Source organism: Pantherophis guttatus, chromosome 5 (assembly GCF_059756535.1).
Source record: "Pantherophis guttatus breed Tessera chromosome 5, ASM5975653v1, whole genome shotgun sequence".
Lineage (NCBI taxonomy): Eukaryota > Metazoa > Chordata > Lepidosauria > Squamata > Colubridae > Pantherophis > Pantherophis guttatus.
Window position 1 is genome coordinate 21,157,739 of NC_142067.1, and position 7,213 is coordinate 21,164,951.

At 37.5% G+C, this 7,213-nt stretch overlaps 1 long non-coding RNA gene across 1 annotated transcript; it reads right to left on the reverse strand.

The window, feature by feature from the left end:
• Positions 1–499: 499 nt before the first annotated feature.
• Positions 500–1,053, reverse strand: LOC148113300 (uncharacterized). Its single transcript, XR_015728288.1, has 2 exons — positions 975–1,053; positions 500–814 (listed from the first exon to the last, which is right to left on the reverse strand). It is a non-coding gene; the product is annotated as an uncharacterized LOC148113300 (long non-coding RNA).
• Between the last annotated feature and the right edge of the window lie 6,160 nt (positions 1,054–7,213).

A 7,213-nucleotide genomic window follows, 5' to 3' on the forward strand; every position in this document is an offset into this window, starting at 1 on the left:
ATGCCAAACTCCAATAAAATATGCTGCTACTTTAATCAGTAGCAGAGATATGTTCACATAGATTTCAAAGCATTTCTTATATATATAATTTTTGAAGAGTGCATAGTCCTACTAAATATAGTAGCTTCAATCTGAAAAACATGTGACCATTTAGTATGAACATAACGCCTTTTATGTGCTAATTCTCTGAACTGTAGGAGTACTGCAGGTGGTCTGTGTGTGGGCCAGAGATTAGGGAAATAATATAACATAATTAAATGTACTGATTATGTATTATATTTGATGTTACATTATTATTTGCAATGTAGCTTATTTCATGAAGTTCCTTATGTAATATAATAGTCTATAAATTGAAGTAGTGTACTGTTCTTTAACATTAAAATGTACCTATTTTTGCACATCCAAAGGTTAAATGAGGGCATACAAAAATGTATGTCTATGCTTAGATATTCTAAAGAGTAGAAATAGTTACAATAGTTTGATTACCCAATGATCCATAAACCTTTCAATTGCTATGTATTAATTTCCATAAAGGAAATATTGGAAATCACTGTCATTTTGTCAAGAATGGTTAATAAACACAATGACTCTGCTCATAAAACATTCTGAGCCAAAACAAACAAATTGAATTTCAGCTTAACCTGATGGCCTTGCTCACACATGTTATAACATTAATTGTTTGCATTTGACTTATCTTTTGGTTTGTCACATTCTTGGTAATCTTTGTGATCAGTCAGTTTGGGGCCATGGGAAGCCATCTGAGATGAGATATGATCTGAACATCCTCATAAATAGAATCAGCCAAATGTCAGAACTATATGGGGAAACAGAACAAAACTGAGGACCAGAGAACAGTCAGAACTACTACAAAATACAAATCAAATTTTACTGATTTTATTTGCAACAATAAGTTGAAAATAAAATATTATAGCAAATAATCAAATCAATATATAGTAAGACCAGGAAAGTGGTACCTTGATAGCATGATAGCAGTGTTCCAATATTTCAGGGTCTGCCACAAAGAAGAGGGAGTCAAGCTATTCTCCAAAGCACCTGACGGCAGGACAAGAAGCAATGGGTGGAAACTAATCAAGGAGAACCTAGAACTAAGGAGAAATTTCCTGACAGTTAGAACAGTTAATCAGTGGAACAACTTGCCTCCAGAAGTTGTGAATGCTCCAATACTGGACATTTTTAAGAAGATGGTCCTGGTGCAGCTGACCGCATGGAGTTGAGAATGAGAGTTATTTATATCTTCTCTTGGGCCGTGGCCTTGAGCTTCCTGTTCCTGTGCAAGAACATGTATTCTATTGGCTGTTGTAGGGGTCATAGCTAACCCTGTAGGTTATCTGAGAAATTTGGTTGAAGCCTGGAGGGTCAGGCAATGTCTCCAGGTGATTTGGCAATGTGGTGAGCTCTGCTGTAGATAATCCTATTATGTTCTAGAGGGTCATATCTTAATCCCATTACCCTGGATCTGAAGGTATTTTGTTTTGTAGATAGGCTGGCCCAGTCCTTCTTAATGGTCACCAAATATTTGCTGGGGCAGGGAACTGGTTTCTGTCTTTAGAAACATGTTTCTCCTTTAGTAAGGTGACCAGATTTTAACATTGGTAAAGAGGGACATTGTGGGCGTGGCTTATTTTGTGGGCATGGCTAGCTGGTCATGTGACTGGGTGGGCGTGGCTAGCTGGTCATGTGACCGGGTGGCCATGGCTATGTCTATAGGGTAAGGTGAACAGATTTTAACATTGGTAAGAAGGACACCATTGTGGGCGTGGCTTATTGTGTGGGCATGGCTTGGAGGCCATGTGACTGGGTGGGCGTGGCTACCTGGTCATGTGACCGGGTGGTCATGGCTATGTGTATAGGGACTACTCAGAGGGCTGAAAAGTCATTTCTGACAGGTCCTCACACTTTTGACTGGTCCTCACACTTATGACCATCCTCACATTTATGCCCGTGCAGCATTCTTAACAACCATGTCACTCATTTCACAACTGCTTCTCTTCAACAAGGTGACAAGATAGGGCAAAAATGTAAAATGTGAGGACAGTCGTAAGTTCGAGGACTGGTCAAAAGTGTGAGGACCAGTCAAAAATAACTTTTTCAGCCCTCTGAGTAGTCCATATGCACAAAAGGACTAACCAGAGGGCTGAAAAAAGTCATTTCTGACAGGTCCTCGCACTTTTGACTGGTCCTCACACTTATGACCATCCTCACATTTATGCCCGTGCAGCATTCTTAACAACCATGTCACTCATTTCACAACTGCTTCTCTTCAACATGGTAACAAGATAGGGCAAAAATGTAAAATGTGAGGACAGTCGTAAGTTCGAGGACTGGTCAAAAGTGTGAGGACCAGTCAAAAATAACTTTTTCAGCCCTCTGAGTAGTCCATATGCACAAAAGGACTAACCAGAGAGCTGAAAAAAGTCATTTCTGACAGGTCCTCGCACTTTTGACTGGTCCTCACACTTATGACCATCCTCACATTTATGCCCATGCAGCATTCTTAACAACCATGTCACTCATTTCACAACTGCTTCTCTTCACCATGATGACAAGATAGGGCAAAAATGTAAAATGTGAGGACAGTCATAAGTTCGAGGACTGTTCAAAAGTGTGAGGACCAGTCAAAAATAACTTTTTCAGCCCTCTGAGTAGTCCATATGCATTAAAGGATTACAGCAATAGAGAGGGATGAAGGAATGGAAATTAGAGTAGGAGTGAGGGTAAGAGAGGGAGGAAGAGAGGAGGAGAAGGAGAAAGAAAGAGGAAGTAGGGAGGAGAAAAAGAGGGTGGGGGAAGAGAAAGTAAGAAGGAAAGAAAAGAGAGAGGTGGTAGGTTTGAGGAGAAAGATTGCTGTACAATAAAAAAGATGAAAGGGAAGAACGCCAACCCCAAGCAAATATAAAGATATTAAGATAAAGAATGAATTGTTAAACTTTAAAGAATAAAAGAGAACAAATATGAATAAATAGCAATAATTAGAAACACACATACAAACATACAATGTATTTTCTTTGAACAGAATATTTGGCTGGTTCACAAATTTAAACAGCGTTTAGTCATTTCAATTAAATTTACAATTTCTATATTTCCTTTTTGCCATATTTATTCCTCATCTATTTTTTAAAAAAAACCAATATTACCCTTCATCCTCATCTCTAATCTTAATCAAATTCAATTTTTCCCTTCTATTCTATATTATACCCCTTCCCATTGTCATCTATTTTTATATCCATCCTCACATTGTTTAATTATGTAATTATGTAATACAGTTGTTTAATACAAATTCAACATTTTAATATAAATCAATTAGTTATAAAACTATCTTTTTTGTATATTAATCAATATGAACATGAATATTCCAATTATTTCCATGCAATCCAATTTCTTACAAATCAATTAATTATATTTACCAATAATAATAAACCAAATAATTTCTCCCATATATTCCTCCGAACCACAACTTAACCATTTCTGCTTTCAACACAATATACAATTAATAGTATCTCAATTATTACAATTCCCTAGTTAAATACAGCTTTTTTTCCTTTGTGTTTTAAAATCTTGAACTCTCCTCCTAAATTTCCCATTGTTTGCAGTTTTTCACCTACCTTTTTTGGGGAGGAAAAATAAAAATAAAAATAAAAATAAATCTCTCTCTGCCTCATTTTGTCATGCTGCACCAAAGACCCTGGTTTCGGTTTCGTTTCTGAAGCTTAGCTAGGGGGAAAAAAAACTGCTTTACACTGATTGCCTGTAGGGCGGCCCTTTGAAGCCCCGGGCAAGAGTTTAAACAGTTTTTTTTTCTTCTAGCCATCAGCTGGGGCTCAAGAAAAATCGGGACTTTTTTGAAACGCCGCGGGACGCGGGACAAATTGCTCAAAAGCGGGACTGTCCTGCCAAAAGCGGGACGTCTGGTCACCTTATCCTTTAGGGGAAATATTTTATCCTGCCTTTTTTAATATTTCTCAAAATATTTCATTCTTCTAGGAGAGGTGGCTTCCCTCATATCACTTCATGTCTAGAGACCTTTTGTACATCAAAATGTATGATAAGATTAGATTACATAAAGGCCACTTGAGGACAGTCTCATCCAGTGCTTTCATCACCTCTGCATTCCATACCATAAGGTTAGATGCCATAAAGTCGCCATCAGTCATGTTTATCAATGATAGCCCCAAATTAAGATTCTTGGTAGCACTTTTTCTGACTAATAAATTTTTAATACAAGTCATATGTTTAACAGAATCAGTTAGTCAGAAAAGATTTTTCTTCTGACTTGGGGCTACAAGAGATAATATAGCTCTCCTACCATGATTCATTCAATCAGCCCAATTGTCTGGTTTTGCCTGACATATTGTGAACCTTTAGCTAATTCCATCAGTTGGGGTCATACAACATGCTAGATTAAAATATAACTAATACAGGGGTGAAATGCTCCCGGTTCGGACCGGATCGCCCGATCCAGTAGCGATGGAGGCGGATGGTTCGGAGAACTGGTAGCAAAAATCCCTGCTCTCCCCCCACCCCATGCCCAGCTGAGCCGCACGATCATCAGAGGCTTTTTTTTTATTTTTAAAAGCATTTTTTCTACAACCTCTTTGGCCAAAAAAATGCTTTTAAAAGTAAAAGAAAAAGCCTCTGATGATCGCGCGGCTCAGCTGGGATCATCAGAGGCTTAAAAAAAAAAAGAAAGAAAGCCTCTGCCGATCAGGCAAGTCAGCTGGGATCATCAGAGGCTTTTTTTTTAAAAAAAGAAAGCCTTTGCCGATGAGGCAAGTCAGCTGGGATCGTCAGAGGCTTTAAAAGCATTTTTTTTACAACCTCTTCAGCCGAAGAGGTTGTAGAAAAAATTATTTTAAAAGTAAAAAAAAAAAGTTGGCCACGCCCACTCAGTCATATTACCCCCACCACCAAGCCACACCTACAGAACCGGTAGTAACAAATTTTACATTTCACCACTGAACTAATACTCTAGGTCACTGTGTCACATGAACACAGCAGTCAATGAATAGCTTCACATTTTACCCAAAGCTATAACGTGAGTAGCTTTTTCTGTTTGTGATTTAGCATGTTGTATGCACTTAACCCATGTACTTTATTCATAAAACAAACATAATTTAGCACAAACTCAGTTTATGTATTAGTTCTGTATATGGTTGCCAAAACTTCATGGTCCAATTATATTTATGTAGCATGTTTATATTCTATTGTTTCATTCAGCCTTGGAATTATGGGCAGTATAGTCTCAATGCATCTGGAGGGCTGAACAATTTCAAGGGGACATAATGCCTGACGAGGCAGATTTTTTGCCTGATTCAGCACAGTCCTTATCGTTTTTAATTTATTTTAGTACTCCTTCGCACTATACATCAGTTTGTCAGGCAATAGCATTTAGAAAGGCTGTGGCAATTTTCCATAAAGAAGTGATGGAGACATTCTTTTCAAATCTGCAGTAATCTGTACCGGAGCACAAAATACCTTTTCTCCACCCTGATGCCTTCCATATGCGTTGAGTGTGCTAGCTAGTAAAATCAAAAGGAATGGAAGCATTTGAAAAATTCAGCAATCCAGAGGGTACCATACTGAGAAAGGTTTATGCAGATGTTGTTCTGAACATCCAAAAGCCTTAAATTGTCTCCTTTTCTTCAGGAGAAGGTTAAAAAAAGGATCCTCAGCTACGTTCTGTATGTATTTTACCTACTTCAGAATTGGGAAGACCGTCTTTATTAAAAACTATATAGTTACTCACTACATCAGCCATTTTAGATCCTTCATTATTTTATAGTGCAGAACTATTATTTTATTGCCTGCAGTTATCAGAACAATTTGCCAGGTACTAAAAAGCATCTTAAGTGTAGGAATTCAGCAAGCTGCTCAGACTCTGGCCACTATTGTTCCTAGCCAAGAAAATGTCCATCTTAATTGGCTGAAAGAAACCAGGACACTTGCTAGCTCTATCAATGTTATTTTTAACAGCTGCTTTCTACTGTGCCCTCAAATAGGGACCAATAGTTTTCTGACTTAGCCTCATAGACCTCTCTTCATTTGTATATCTCTATTACAGGTAGTTATGTATATTTTTCCATAATCTCACCCTGCAGTAAAAATCGCAGTTTCGTTGGGGTTCTCTGTATTCATTATACACATGGAAGGAAAACACATTCTTCATTTACACATATAGAAGAGAAATGCACAGTATTATCAAGTCGCAGAGAAGCGAGCCTGCTGTGCAAAGCATTATTCCCTATTTTAAGTGTGCCAAATCTGAAACAGGCGTTCAAGCAAATTACAAAGTCATCCATTTCAAGGAGTTGTTTTGTTTGGCCATCAGGAAGATTTCCCCCCCCCCCCCCCCCAAAGATGGTTTAGAATGAAAAGTCCTCCCTGGAAAGGAGCATTAAAACTCTTATCTGAACAGCTGTTAGCAGGTAATCTGAAGTAAAATGCAAATGCCATGATGGCTTAAATTGTGTGATTTTGTTCAATTGCAAATTTCTGTTTATTACAGAACTTTCAGAAAAAGCAATTATGGGGAAGCTTATAGCTATTGTATTGAACATCTTCGTCCTTATCTTACTCTACCCGTCCCACTTTGAACAGATACCAACAAAAAATCAATAACACATGGGCTGGCTCTTTACAAATGTCTAACTTGGTTACTCAATTAATCCATTTCTAAATTTCACATAATATGTCAAATTATAAACTAACCAAGTATATGGGTTTGCTCAGAAATCTGGGCTAAAAAAGTCCAAGAACCCTAGACGGCAGTAAAGAGATCCAGAAAGCTGTCCTTCCTTTGCTGCCCTCTCATCGTCCTCAGTATTTTTGCATTTTCAAACAATCTCATGATTACAATATATATATAAGACCATGTAATACATATATAAATATTCTGAGAATTGATGAGTTTTGAGACAATAAGGTGAATTTGACTGTAACAGTTCCACATCCACATCTTCCCACCTCAATTTCTCAAAAACAGCCTAAAGATAATAGTGATGGTGTGTTTTTTCACCAACCTGATGACACTGCAAACAAGGAGCAAAGTTGGCCCTAGTTGCTGAGTAATGTGTTATTCAGACAAGAAGTTCAGAAGCTGACTTGACTCAGATTGAAGGAATATAAATGTGTAAGCATTTTTTAAAAATTAAGAAGAATTTATAAAAACTTATAGAAGATGAATAAATTGAATTAT